The sequence below is a fragment of the Lutra lutra genome, chromosome 7, assembly GCF_902655055.1.
Source record: "Lutra lutra chromosome 7, mLutLut1.2, whole genome shotgun sequence".
Taxonomy (NCBI): Eukaryota; Metazoa; Chordata; class Mammalia; order Carnivora; family Mustelidae; genus Lutra; species Lutra lutra.
Window position 1 is genome coordinate 33668955 of NC_062284.1, and position 12350 is coordinate 33681304.

The window sequence follows — 12350 nt, forward strand, 5'->3', positions numbered from 1 at the left end:
TTATTGGACAGGAGCCCAAGAGTACAGGCAATAAAAATAAAAATAGACAAATGGGATCATATCGAACTTAAAAACTCCTGCGCTTCAAAGGAAACAATCAACAGAGTGAAAAGGCATCCTGTGGAATGGTGGAAAACATTTGTAAATCCTAAATCTGGAGGGGTACAGGGTGGGGAAGGAGCGCAGTCAGTTAAGGGTTAAGTGTCTGATTGTTGGTTTTGGCTCATGTCATGAGGGATCCTGGGATTGAACCCCACATCAGGCTCTGGGCTCCGGCTCCGTGCTCAGCACAGAGTCTGCTTATCCCTCTTCCTCTGCTTTCCGCCCCCCCACACCCCCGCTCTCTGTCTCTCCAGTAAGTAAATAAAATCTTTTTAAAAAAATCACACATTTGATAACTGGATAATATCCAAGCTATATAAAGAACTCCTACCACTCAACAACAAAAAAAGCAAGTAACTGGATTAAAAAGTGGCAAAGGACTTGAATAGATGTTTCTCCAGAGAAGATGCACACATGGCTAACAGGCATATAAAATGATACTCAATATCATTAATCATTAAAGAAATGGAAATCAAAACCACAATAAGATATCACCTCAACCCCATTAGGATGGCCGTTATAAAAAAAAAAAAAATGAAGGAAATAAGTGTTGGTGGTGATGTGGAAAAAGTTGAACCCTTGTGCGCTGTTGGTGAGAGCGCAACATGGTGAAGCCAGTCTGGAAAACGGTGTGGAGGTTGCCCAAAAAATTAAAGATAGAAATTAAAAATAGAATTTCTGTGTCATCCGGCGATTTCATGTCTGGGCATACACCAAAAAACGTTGAAAGCAGATCTTGAGATATTTGCCCCCTGCCCCATGTTCACTGCAGCATTGTTCACAACAGCCAAGAGATAGAAGCAACCCAAGTATCTATTTGTGGATGAATGGATAAAGAAAATGTGGTCTTGGGGCACCTGGGTGGCTCAGTTGGTTAAGCCTCCAGCTCTTGGTTTTCAGCCCAGGTCATGATCTCCGGATCGTGGGATCGAGCCCCAGGTCAGGGTCCACGCTAGGCGTGGAGTCGGCTTGAGTTTCTCTCTCCCTCTCCCTCTGCTCCTTCCCCACCAACACACATGCGCCCTCTCTCTAAAATAAATAAATAAATCTTTAAAAAAAAAAAAAGAGAAAAAGGGGACTATACATACATTGGAATATTACTTGGGTTTAAGAAAGGAAATCCTGTCATACACTACAATAGGGAGGAAACTGGAGGACGTTATATGAAGTGAAGTAAGTCCATCACAAAAAGACAATACCGTAGGATTCCACTTATGGGAGGTATGTAAAGTAGTCAAAATCACAGAAACAGAAAGAATGGTGGCTGCCGGAGGCTGGTTGTGGGGAGGGGAAGGAATGAAGAGTTGTTCAATAGGTATAGAGTTTCAGTTTTGTAAGATAAGAAAGTTCTAGAGGCCCATTGTGCAACAATGTGGATGTAGTTAACACTACTGACTGTACACTTCAATATGGTTGACAGTAAAGTTCATGTTCTATGATTTTTACCACAGTGGAAATAAAAAAGAGGCAGCCCTTCCAGCAAGTGAGTTCTGGAGACTTGTGGGTATGGTTCTTACCAGTCAGCCCCCAACACCATCCCCTGGCCCTCCCAATGGCGTCTCCCCATGGCGTCTCCCATGCTCATTCTTTCCACTGAATGTTGTCAGTGTCACAGAGCTTGAGGGACTTCTGTTCCTGAATGCTGCTGGCTAGTATGCTCCTGCTTCTTCCTGCAAACTTCCCCGGCAGTGCCAATCTCAGGCTGGCTTGGGATTTTGGGGTGTTTTGTCTTTCTTTGCTGTTGACCTGTTGCACGAGAATGGTGACTGAAAATCCAGTGACTCGTGGCCATCCAGCCTGACCACAAGCAGGTGACTGTGCAGACTACACTTAAGAACACACTCTACTGCTCAGAGCTCAAGTGCTGTTGGTGGTAGACAGAGCTGGGTTCGTATCCGGAGTCTCCTGGTTTTGTTGTTGTTGTTGTTTGGGGGGTTTTTTGGTCTTCTTTTCTTTCTTTCTTTCTTTTTTTTTTTTTTTTTTTTTTTTTTGTGTGTGTGTGTTGTTGTGGAACCTTGGGCCAGACACTTTGCTAAGCTTCCGTTTCCTTATCTGTCAAATGGGGCTGAGTCATGCCTCTCTGCGGGGTGGTTGTGGAAATTAAGTAGGATCACAAGGGTTGGCAGCATGCTTTCCCGGACTGCTTAGTGATTCGCGATGAATGAGGGTATGTGCGCCACTGCGTCTCCATGTGTTCAGAAGCCCCAGCCTCTTTACCGACTTCCAAGCTTAGCCGCCTTTCTTACTAGAGCCAGATTCTCTGCTCCCAGAACTGAAATATGTCTCATGTTAGTGGGAGGCAGGGAAAGAAGGGAAAGAAGGACGGCTGGAGCCCAGGGGCTGGAATGGCGGAGGTCATTGGTAATCAGACAGCCCTTGGAATCCTTGGAAAGGGAGATAGGAGGTGAATGCCGTGGGTTGGCATCTGCAGAATTCAGGGCAGGAGCAGATCTGGCCATTGGATCCACGAGGGGGACTGTGAGTGTGCCCCCCACTCCTGCCCAGATGCTAAATCAACAGACTGGATTTGGGAAGATTGTCCTAAAAGGAGGGAGATGGACGCAACAGGGAATTTGGACAGGAATGGTTGGTTAATGGGCTCCAAGGCCCCTGCTAAGTGACCTGCCCTCAATTCAGAGGATCCCGAAGTCACTACTAAGTGTCAGGTTCAGACTAAGCTGTTTTACACAACCGTCTCCTGGAACTAGGTAACAACCAGGTCACCATTGTGGTGATAGGCTGCTGCCCGGATGCCCCCTCAGGCCTAGAGCTCAGGTACCCCCACCTCTGAGCTGAGTCCTCCTCTGAGCGGATCAGATCCACCTGGCCGGCCAAGAGTCACACCCCCTCCAGGAAAGCAGGGATCCAGTGACAAGTGGGAAATGGGAGTATAAAGGCCTGGAGCCCCACCTGGCCTCAGTCTGGAGCTGCTCTGAAAGCCAGGCAAGCTCCAGAGTGGGCATCCCGCTCCCCCACTCCCCAGGTCAGCTGAGACCTCCATGTGACAGCATCACACCCTGCCTTCTCCCTCTGCCCCATCCTGCTTCCTTGACACTGAGAGAAGTCCTCAGTCCACACATACACACACACCACTCTGGAACATTCTCCCCTTTAAAGTCTCAAGTAAAGACATGGAACACCCTTTTTTTTTTTTTTTTAACAAGGATACATTCTTTTTTTTTTTTTTTAAGATTTTATTTATTTATCAGAGAGAGAGAGGGAGAGAGAGCGAGCACAGGCAGACAGAATGGCAGGCAGAGGCAGAGGGAGAAGCAGGCTCCCTGCCAAGCAAGGAGCCCGATGTGGGACTCAATCCCAGGATGCTGGGATCATGACCTGAGCCGAAGGCAGCTGCTTAACCAACTGAGCCACCCAGGCGTCCCGGAACACCCATTTAAATTTGAATTTTGGGGGTGCCTGGGTGGCTCAGTGGGTTAAAGCCTCTGCCTTCAGCTCAGGTCATGATCTCAGGACCCTGGGATAGAGCCCCACATCAGGCTCTCTACTCAGCAAGGAGCCTGCTTCCTCCTCTGTCTCTCTGCCTGCTTCTCTGCCTCCTTCTGATCTCTGTCTGTCAAATAAATAAATAAAATCTTTAAAAAAAATTTAAAAAATAAATTTGAATTTTGGTTAGACAATAGATAATTTTTTTTTTTTAGGAGAACTATGTCCCATATAATATTTGGTACATACTTCTCCTAAAAAAAAAAAAAAATCCTTCAATGTTTATCCAAAATTCAAATCGAACTGGGTGTCCTATATCTTATCTTGTAACCGGCCTTCATCTCAGATTCTCTTCTTTGGGGAATGTGACCTATAAGGAGCCCCAGGAAGGAAGCACTACCGTTGTCCTGTTTTAGAAATAAAGCTGGGTCTCCGAGAAGTTAACAGTCGTGTAAGTGGCCCCAGTTATTAAGGGAGGATCAAACCAGAGCAGCAGTGGGTTTAGGTGCGGGGACGAGCGGGCCAGGGAAGGGGTTCAGAACCTCCCCAACCATATCCAAAGCCCCTCCTCTCTTCGGGCCAGCAGTTCCGGCGGTGGAACGGGCTCCTGCCCGGGTTTTCCAGCCAGCCTCCGCAGGGCAGGGCTGAGGCACCCCGGGAAGAACATTTTCATCAGCCACCTTGTCTCGGCCTCTCTTGGCCTTTGCTTTCCTCGTCAGAGTCTGTGTCAATAGCTGGAAATCCAGGCAGCAGCACAAGCAGACATTTCGCTCCTTCCCCAGCAGAGATCTCACAAAGGGCAGGGCTCCCCTCTTTGCAAGGAAAACAAACAGGTCTCTGGGCTCCCAGGGGGAGGGGGTGGGCTGGGCTGGGACGGAGGGGGAATGGGGGGAGGGGCAGGGGCAGGGGCAGCCAGCTGGCTTAGCCTGGCCCAGGCTCCCCGCCCTTCCTCCCCTCCGCAACTACTTCCCACGCCATCTGCCTTTCCCGCCAGATCTGGACTGGACTTGGGGGGGACCAGTCCCCCGTGTTCCCCTCTTCTGGAGAGCGCAGCTGGCTCAAGTCTCTGTGTATTGGTCAGCTGGGCCACTCCAGTCCTGTCTGGGAGCCAGGGTGACCTCAAAGACAAATCAGGTTCTGCCACTGCCCTGCTCAATACCCTTCCATAGCTCCCTGCAGCCCTAGGCAGCATATTTTCACACCCTTAGCCTTTGCCCATGGAGTCCCAGTACCTGGAATGCCCTTTTTTCTCTGAGCTAATAGAATCCCACCCGTTCTCCAAGGTCCTTTCTTCTTCGAAGCCCTTCCTGTCCGCCAGTTAGGTCAGAATGACAGCACCCCCCCCCCCCCCCCCCGACCAAACACACACACACCTGGGCTCTGGTGACATCCTAATTGTGTCTGACGCCCTCACCCCAGAGTGTCCTGCCCTATGATTAGCTGGGCATGTGTGGGTCTGTCCCTCTAGCCTTTGACCTTTGCGCAGTGTTTATCAAGGCCTTTTCACGTTATAGCTCTCTTGAATACGTTCCACTGACCCTATTTTAAAGTTGATGCTTGGAGGCCTGGAGTGTTTCCTGGGGTGCTGGTAGTCAGGTCATTAAGAAGTGCAGAACAGGACTCAGTGATCCTGATCTTCCTAGTCGAATGCCAGGGCTGTTTCCACCAGAGGCTGGCCTTCTAACCCTACATGCAAACTACACCCAGCTCAGTGGCTGGGCACACAGTAGGAGCTCATTAAGTGCTGGATTCATGGCAATAAAGTAGAGATTTTGCAAAAAATGCAGAGATGGCTTTCTATAAGCCTGAGAGTACCCCCTTCCACAGCTCTCTGTCCCCACCCTCTGTGCCTGCGTAGGCTCCTGACAGAGTATGGGGATGGGAGGGTAGGAGTTCCACTTCCAGTTCTGCCCACTTCCTCTTTAACTGGAATGCTGGGCCAGGTGACTGGGAGGTCAGCCTCGGGGACGGGCAATAAGGAACCCAATCATCATGCCATCCATGGTTATATGAGGGGAACTTGGATTGGGGCCCTGCACTCTGGGAAAGGGGAGGTGTAAGGGGTACTTCCGGCTTCTGGGGTGGCCCCAGTATCGCCATCCTACCTGGGGAAGGAGCAGACCCGGACTCTCCCTCAGAACTGTCCCTGAGCACGGGCCGGGGAAGGGCTTTTACCTTGGATCGTTCCCATGAACTACAATTTGCTCGGGAACTCATGATGGCTCCCCCTTGCCAATAGGTCCCAAATCCCACGTCTTGTCACCCCTCTGCCTTGACCAGCAGGTCCTAGCCTCTTATCATGTCTCTGCTGAATGCCTGTAGCAGCCCCAGCAGGGGGTCTCTGTCTTTCTACTTTTCTCCCCCGCTTTCCACAGTGTACTCTTCGCAGAGAAGTCAGAAGGATCCCGTCACTCTGCTTCTCGTTTCTCCCTGAGAAAGGCCCAAGTCATTACAGGGAACACCCCCCAACACACAAACCCCCGCCCCAGGACCCCCCATGAGCAGGTTCTTTTCCTGTCTGCCCTGCTCACTCTACTCACCCACTCCCCTGCCAGATACATTCCCTCCTGCTGTGTCCAGAAATCCACTGGGCTCCCCCTCTCTCCTCCTTCAAGTTGTTGCTAAGAACCCCAACTTCTCAACCGGTGGACCCTGGCTATCCTCTCTAATAGCTAAGTCCGCCCCTGCTCTGTGCCCTACCATTCCTGTCCCCCTCCCTGCTCTGCTTTTTCCATGTAGCTCGGTCACCTTCTAACAAACTGTAAGGCTCCCTTGTGTGATGGCTTATTGTCTCCTATTCTGAAAGGTCAACTCCATGAGACCAAGGACTCTGCCTCCCTTGCGTACCACCATGGCCCTAAAACAGTGTCTCTGAGCACCTGTGGTATGCAGTCAGTATCTACTTGTGGAGTGGATCAAATCTAGAAATGTGGGTGACAATCCTTATATCACCGGGCTATGTCAGATTTAGATCAATCTGTTAACCTTAGCCACCTGCCTGGCAGCTGCTAAGTGTAGAGTGAATGAATGCTGTTATGATTAATATGTTAAAATGGCTTAGAATGATAAAAGGTACAAAGGGACATCCCCAGTGAAAGACAGAAAGGTGCTCTTACCTTCTGTCTATCTGTTGCTGGGGCCTGAGGACCCTTCTATGAGTGGGTGATGGAGACCCGGCCTTCACGCCCACAGCTACCTTCTCAGCTCCAGTCCAGCCCAGAGGGTCGGGGTGGGTGGTTTATCGGATGGGGAATCCTAGAACAACCCAGCTTGCAGCCACCCAGAGGTAAGGGAGCTCCTGTCTTGGGTCTGTTTCATAAGGGAACACCAAGGCGCCTGTGGGAAAGAGGTGAGGCCAAGGTCAGAGAGGACACACCTGATGCCCAGTGGATGTCTCTCTCACCATCTCTCTAGCAGCTGCAGACTGGAAGCCCCAAAGCTGGAGTCAGCATCTGGCAAAGGACCTTTAAAAAGACTGACTCGTGAAATGTTTTAGCACAGAAAGCCGTAAGCAGGCCTTTTCAATCTCCATTTGGTTGGGTTTATAATAAATTACCTTGGTGCAAAGAATAAAATGATATGGGACTTAAAGCGTCCTGGAAAATCTGAGCTACACAATTGTCTTCTTGTGTTTTCGGTTTCAACAGATATTTATTGAGGACCTATTACATGTAAGTCTTAGAGACCGAGAAATACCAGGTACATTCTTTGCTTTCCCAAAGTTCTGCTGTCAGGAGCGCAAGAGGGTCCAGGACCTCAGGCCAAAGAGCACAATGTGAGAATCTAGCAATCATTCTCCTTGGCAAGGCTCCAAAAGAGTTGAAAGCCTGTATCCGCACAAAACCCCGCACCAGGGTATTTATCGCAGCATTATTCATAATTGCCAAAACTCAGAGCTAAGATGTCCTTCTGAGGGTAGCAGATGAACAAAGTGTGATATAGCCACACGATGAAAGAGAGATAAAAAGACATGAGCTAAGAAGCCGTGAAAAGACGTAGAGGAACCTTAAATGCATATTACCGAGTAAAAGAAGCCAATCTGAAAAGGCTATGTACTGTGTGATTCCAACTATATGACATTCTGGAAAAGGCAGAGCTATGGAGATGGTAACAAGATCAGCGCTTGCCAGAAGTTAGCGGGAGGGAAGGATGCATTTCTGGAGCACAGGGGATTTTTAGGGCAGTGACACTCTTCCGAATGATACTGCGATGGGGGATACATGTCATTTTACATTTGTCCACTCCCATAGAATGTACATGACCATGAGTGATCCTTAATGTAAGTTACAGGCTTTAGTTAATAAAGTCTTGGTATTGGTTCGTCAGTTGTAACAAACGTATCACACTAAGGCAAGATATTAATGACCAGAGAAACTGGGTGGGGCACGGATGAGGGGGTAGACAGGAATTCTATGTACCTTTCGCTCAGTTTTTCTGCAAACCTAAAAGTGCTGAAAAGAAATAATAAAAGTCTATTGAAAAAAAAAAGCACCATGAGGTATGATCATGGAGAAATGAATGGGTGCTGTGAGAGCAATTTTGGGGTGGGGTGGGGAGGGTTTGGGAGCCAGTGAAGGGGTCAAGAACTTGCATGTGAAGTTAGTGTTTCAAATCCTGCCTCTGCCATTTCCCCACCATGTGGCCTCAACCAAGTATCTAACGTCTCTTAAGCCTCAGCTTACTCCCTCCATAAAATGGGGCTCTGTAACACGAGGCTAGTGAGGCCCGTCATAGGATTGTTATGAGATTTAGGTAAAAGTTGAACAAAGATTTAAGTAAAAGTTGAACAAAAAAGTTGAACAGAAGTCGAACGAATGTTGAACTTGGCACTGCTCTTGCCCGAGAGTCAGTGTTCCATGGAAGGCAGCTCTTCCTCCTGCTGTTGCGGGAGAGGAGCCCTCTACCTCTTCTGGCCTTGGGATCAGGTGGAGTCGGGGTGAAGGAGGAGGAGAAAGGCAGAATCCTGGGGGCTCCAGAAAGAGTGGATGTAAGTGGTTTGACTGGGCAGAGAAGGGCATGTGGGGGGGGGGCGGGGGGGGAGATGCTGGCGGCCTGGGGGGCCATGCCAGGGAGTTCAGGGATCTTCTCAAGGATGGATGAAAGCCACAGGGTCACTGTTCTTGGAGAGGGCCACAATGATTGGCAGGTTAGCCATAGCCCTGAGAGAAAACAGTCCAGCCAGGGAGATTTGTCTGGGGCTGGTTGAGGAGGCAGAGATGGTTGGGCTGTGAGTTCTGGAGGCCTAGAAGATGGATCATTGGAAAGTGGCTGTAGACACACTAGTTGGCTGTATGACTTTGGGCAACTCAATAACTGCTCAGAGTCTCAGTTCATTCTTCTGTAAGGAGGCCTAATTCCCAGAGAGATCCCAAAGTTGGGGGAAAAAAAAAGGTGCTAAAGATTAAGAGCCTCAGGTAGGAGAGATGTAGACCGTACTTACAGCTCTGACATGGGGAGAATGAAGACAAAGCAGCACAGTCTACAGGTGCCTGCTTTGGAAGAAGGACTCTGGGGCTGAATGCATGCACTCCATCTGAATACTGTGCCATCTACTTCGGGCTACTTCGCTTCTCTGAGCCTCCTCGTTAGCATCTGTAAACTGGGGACAAGGGTATCTCCCTCTCCCAGTTCTGTGGTCCAGTGACCTGAGACCATTGCTGAGGACCCAGAACCAAGCAAGTGTTCCAAAGATGGGAATGGCTGTCACTAACATCATCAGTGTTATCCTCCTTAAAGGACTAGAATTTAGAATCGTTGTCTCCTGTTTTTTTTTTTTTTAAGGTTTTATTTATTTATTTGACAGAGAGAGAGAGATCACAGGTAGGCAGAGAGGCAGGCAGAGAGAGAGAGAGAGGGAAGCAGGCTCCCCGCTGAGCACAGAGCCCGATGTGGGGCTCGATCCCAGGACCCTGAGACCATGACCTGAGCCAGAGGCAGAGGCTTTAACCCACTGAGCCACCCAGGCGCCCCGTTGCCTCCTGTTTTGATCTCCGTTATCAATATGCTGGATATACAGTAACTCATTGCTCTCATAATGAAAAAACTAACACCTTGAGAGAATGAGAAGACAAGTCACAGACTGGAAGAAAATATTTTCCAAAGACCTGTCTGATAAAGGATGGCTATCCAAAATATACGACGAGTATACGACGACAAGATAATGAACCCGTTAAAATGGTCAGAAGATCTGAACAGACATCTAGATAGCAAGTAAGCGTATAGAAAGTTGTTCCACATCCTTTGTCATCAGGGAAACGCAAATTCAAACAATGACGAGATACCACCACACACCCAGAGCAGCCAAAATCCAGAGCACTGACAATACCAGATGCTGGTGAGGATGTGGGGCAAGGGGAGCCTTCACTCATTGCCGGCAGGAATGCAAAATGATACAGTCACCTTGGAAAACAGTTTAGTTTGGAAAACTAAACAGACTCTTACCATATAATTTAGCAATTGCACTCCTTGGTATTTACCCAACGTAGCTGGAAACTTATGTCCACACAAAACCTGCACACGGATGTTTATAGCAGCTTTATTCATAATTGCCAAAACTTGGCAAGACATCCTTTCATAGGTAAATGGATAAAGAAGCTGTGGTACATCCAGACAATGGAATATTTTTCAGTGCTAAAAAGAAATGAGCTATCAAGACAGGAAAAGACATGGAAAAACCTTAAATGCATATTAGTAAGTGAAGAAGCCAATCTGAAAAGGCTACACACTGTATGATTCCAACTATAAGACATTCTGGAAAAGGCAGAACTATGGAGACAGTAACAAGATCAGCGCTTGCCAGGGGGAGGAAGGGATGAACAGGCAGAGTGCAGAGGAATTTTAGGCTAGGTTCAGACTGAGAAGATTAGGATGGCCTAGATGCAGGGCACCAGGTGGGGAAGGAGGTGGGGGCGTGAAGTGAGGTCCCCACGGTCCTCTCCCCTGCTCAAGGCCTCTCTGCTCATTTCCACCCTTTTCAAGCCTCCTCCTCCTCCTTCTTCCTGTGAGTGACTGATCTTTCAGTCTGCTGGGGCTGGAGTGGCTCTCTACCTACCTGTCATCCCCTGGTCCTCCTCTGTCTTGCTCTAGTTTGCTCTCAGATGGGATGGAGAGAGGCCCCATAGTTCAAGAGGATTTGGGACCAAGACTTTGGAGGGGCACAGGTGGCACTATACCTTACCTTTCAACTACCACCACTTACACACACACACACACACACACACACACACACTCCTAGCTTGGCCACCTCACTGGTGAACTAACAGCTTGTATGTGATCTCCGGCTTGCCATCAAAAGGGAGTCAGGTGCTCCCAGGGGTATCCCGTCCATGGTCACAGAGTACCTGCTCCCCCTTTTCTTTTCTTTTTAAAAAGGTTATATTTATTTTGACAGAGAGAGAGAGAGAGAGCAGGAGGGGGGGCAGAGAGAGAAGGAGAGAGAGAATCCCAAGCAGACTCCACGCTGGGCATGGAGCTCGATCCTACACCCCTGAGATCAGAACCTGAGCTGAAATCAAGAGTCAAATGCTTTATCGATTAAGCCACCTAGGCACTCTGCCTTTGCTCTCCTTTGACCAATGACAAAACCCCAAACTACTTCATTGAGGATCTGATTAGTTAATTCTTTCCTTGTCACTTAACACCAGGAACTCTGGGCCCAGCACGTAACCCCACAGAGCTCTGAGGGGACAGGAAGATGAAACCAAGACCTGGGGTCACAATCTACACAGGCCACTTGCTAGCTGGAGCCCGTGCCCCCTCCAAGGCCAGCAAACCCCCTTGGGTGCCCCTGGCTGGCTCCTGTTCCTTCGGGCTACAGCCAGCTCCCACTGTCTTGATTGCCCATGTTCAGCGACATCATGCATGGCAAGAGTATTTACACCACGGAGATGGGCGAACACAGCCATAGGTCTGTTCCCTCCTCCCACCAGTGCCAGTTATTAGAATTCTAGTGGTACAATAACATATACACTGTTCCTTTTGCCAGGAACACCCTTCCCTCCCCTTTGTTACCTTAGATCTCAGTGCAAATGGGGTTTCCTCAGTGAGGCCTTCTGTGCTTCCTGGGGACCTGGCCACACCTGCTGTTAAATGCTTATTTTCTCTTGTCTCTCCTCAGAGCTGAGAAGAGTGGGGGGCACCTACTAGGGCGTCTTTAAGGATGTGGGGAGGTACATAGGGCCAGCTCCATCGTGGCAGCTGTGAGAAGCAAAGGCGTGGTGTTGTCCTTCTTGGGGGACTTATGTGTAGGGCTCCCTCCGTCTGCTATGATTAGGAATGATGTCTTCCTGTATCTGTCCTCACAGGAAGAGTTGATTTTCATTTTTCTGCCTTGATAGCCTCAAATTGCCACCTGTCTCTGGGACAGAGAGGACTCAGGCACTCATCTTTTCTTCTTAGCAATGGGAGTTTCTCCCCAAGCCCCCAAGCCCAGCTTTCTGTTTTTAACCAAGCCCTTGAAAGTTACAACTCACGTCCTTACCTCTGCAAGGTTCCACTGTCTTTCCAAGCCCTCTCTGCTTGGGGTCCTCCTCCGGGCCTCTGCACAGCCCTCAGATTCCCTCTGCCCTTTTGCTTTCGAATCTCTTGCTTCCAGGCTTGGACCTGCAGTTAATCATTCACACCTTAGTGAGAATTGGCGGTGAGGCAGTCAGGAGCAACGGGAAGGCGCTGGCTTCCTTTCCCCTTTCGTCTTCTAGGGCTCAGCACAGACGTCCTCAGAGAAGTCTTTTCTAAACAACCTCCTCTTTAGTTTTGATCAGAGGATTTTATTTTCTTCACAGCACTGCTCATAAGCTGGTCTGTCA